The following is a 3424-nucleotide window of genomic DNA, read 5'->3' on the forward strand; positions in this document are numbered from 1 at the left end:
CAAACCTAATGGAAGAAGAACCGCTTAACGAGGAATCTGCAGATGTTTTTGTCAGGGAAGTAATGATTAGCCAAAATGGCGCCCTTGAAAGAATGTCTATCTCTCAAGAAAGAAAACATGAAATATTAGATACTAATGAAGTGGATATTTATAATACTGATGATGATGATGTTGTGAAATTGAGAAATAGAAAGAAATGCAGAAATGAAGAGGAAAATAGTAGTCATAAGTGTTAATAATAATAATAATATCGTCATTTATAAAGCGCGTTAATACTGAAGAAAACAGTTTCTAAGGCGCTGTTGCATGGTTTTTATATTCACTGATTATTTACAGATCAGGGTTTTGAAATAGGAATGTTTTGAGTTGAGATTTAAAATGGCCCACAGACGGTGATTGTTTTATTGATCATGGTAGTCTATTCCATAGAAAAGGGCCAGCATAAGAAAAGGCACGTTTTCCAAGTTGTTGCGTTTCTAGTGCTGATTTTAAAACAAATATATTTTCAATAAATATATATTATTAGAGACGTGCTGTAAAAACGCTGATTGGGTTTGGGGAAAGTATGGATTGAGGGACTGAACCTTGAATTGTTGAATTATCTTGAATGAAAAAAGAAGTCCAGGTTTATAGATTTCTAATATTAACATAAACCATGATACTAATTACTATAATTTATTGAATAATTCGATAAAAAAAATGGTGTAGCTCATACCATGATCAAGAAGATAAATGAGGATTATGAGGTTTCCTTAAATTTAAATTAAAAAATGAAACAATATTGTATGATATAGGGTGCCCCACCATAATTAAATATCTCCAAATATCTAGACAATTACCCCACAATATTTATATATATACCAAGCCTTAAATCAGTTTGGCACAATTATAGCCACTTAATAAACGGCCATGTTGTACTTAATAAGCTATGACCATTTAACCGGCCATAACATCCGGGCACTTTTGAGTAAAAAATAGCTTACGTGCCCTTGTTTTGAAATTAGTGTCGCTTAACCAGTCTACCGACCATTTTACGTCTGATTGACAGACCGGGATAATCAAGACTACTTTTTTTACGAAACATAACAGAGAGCTGGAACAAGAAATTGAATTTAGAAACAATTGTGTTAAGAACTTTGTAAAAGTAAAATAAATTTTAAACTACTGCTAGTATCATGTTCTTGCCTAACCCGAGTGTTTCAGAGATATTATCGAAAATTCAGCCTCAAAATTGAAAATTTCCGTCATTTTCATAGTTCCTCTCCTTAGGTGTAAACCGTATTTTCCAAAATTTCACGGGCGGATAGCACCCTAGACCCTCCTTCTGCGAAGAGGTTTCTCCTCCACGGTGCCGTTCGCCGTGGACCGTCAAGTGTAGGTACATCGGCGCACTCAGAAGCCCCATCGGCGCCACCAGAAGTCCCCCCCCCCCCAACATTTTTGGGCTAGCCACGGGCCTGTAAACATAAATTAAAAGAATTTCTGAATAATAAACTTAATAAATACGAGAACAAACTATTTAGTATATACCAGACTAGAGGGGCACATAAAAACTTTGAGACCACAAAAATTGTTCAAAACAATGAAAAGTTTCCATTACTTCCATTGATGTCACGCCGCCACCTTAGTTTGTTTTCTCCACAGTCAATAACCACCCGGTACATTGTGGTGTTAATCACGTAAGGTACTTTCTTGGCATTAATCGCCCTCAACGTACATATACATGTAATTATCAATTCACATTGAAATCTATTAATAACATGTGTTACATTAGTACACTCTCTTCAGTGAGGTTCAATGGCAATTATTGCACTAATTAATGTGTTTATAGGTAAGTTCACTATTTATTCAGTATATATGTACATAATAATAATAATAATAATAATAATAAAAATGTCTTATATTTCACTGCTAGGATTATATTCTGACAGGGAGTGTTCATTGCATTCTTCGAAGTTAAAGCTTAATTTGCACTAAAGATGATTTGTTTCGGATTAGCCTTAACTCTTAATTACCTTGAAAATAGGAATTATCAAAGAGAAACCTGATTCTTTAAAACCTGAATACGAAATATCCACATCAATACTTCTGAGGATCGATCTCTTAAAACTATGACGGTTGCGATTATTTCGAATCCCCAGTGCTAAAGGTATGCATCTGTAATATAATGATAAATGTTGCAATTATCAATTCCTATCGCATACGTATATACATGACGTTATTCGACTATAGTTTTTATTTTTTGTGGTTCCCGGGTTCAGCTAAGTATCTCTAGTGGTATCGATGTCGTCAATTAACTGAAGCTTATAAAATATACATGTAACATATCTTGCAAGACATCCATTCATTTAGAGGTATATTATACATAGATGTTTAATCAATAAAGAAGAATGGACGTGGAATACTTGATTCACACCAGTACATTAATGGGAAAACTGTGTTTTTTTACACTACTCTCTGTCCGCATCCGCATGTTTAATAATCCATCTTCGACATGACAAGGTATTATGACACTCATGTAATCCCGAACTTACATTGATCTACAAATATACCAATCTCTTATCATCATCAGCTACGTTGGTGGAAGCGGGCGTTAAATAAAGCTATGTTACACACACATCAGCATCATCATCATCATCACCATCATCATTACTGTTACATCCTAAGGCGTGCCAAACGCCGTTCCGTGGGGGCTTCAGAACAAGTTCTTACTTTTATTATTTTGGTGACAATCATAGTGATAGTAAAAATCCTTTACAGAATGACTGGTACTGTAATTTTACAATTATGTTTCAATGACATTTAGTAATTGAATTGGAATAAGCAGGACACTGTGTTGTCCCGTTTTGCGAAGATCCTTGAAGAGTAATGCTAGTGTTTTTAAAGATAAATGTTTAATACTCAGTATGCGTTTAATGGAAAAGGAATGGGGTTTGATATCTCGTAAACACAATAGTTCGGTGCGGCTGGGACTAATTTGGTCCGCAACATCTTCTCCAACAGGTGACACCTGAGATTCGTGATTTGTTTTTGAGTCAATGACTTGTAACGCTGGCATTCAGGTATAACACAAGTTACTTAAAGGAATTATTTTCTGACAACGTTTTGTCTCTAGACATAAATCTTTTATGTAACTGCATTCCATTGTGTCATTGTTATTCTTATTCGGTTACTAAATACACTTAAAAAATACATTCAGGTATAATGACAACGAGAAATTTAATTTACCAGTTGGAGCTAACTAATAATGAGCAAGGACAACAGCTGGTAGGCAATATTTCTGAGAAAATGTTCACAACATAACCAAAATATTTTTAGTTTTAAAGTTTCTGAACTTTTCCCCCCTCTTGATTTGTCTTCAGGTTTTGTCATTTGGCTTATTTTTTACCAAAGAAAACTGATGTAGGGAGTCGTCTATCCCTTA

This window comes from Patella vulgata, chromosome 4, assembly GCF_932274485.2.
Source record: "Patella vulgata chromosome 4, xgPatVulg1.2, whole genome shotgun sequence".
Classification (NCBI taxonomy): domain Eukaryota; kingdom Metazoa; phylum Mollusca; class Gastropoda; family Patellidae; genus Patella; species Patella vulgata.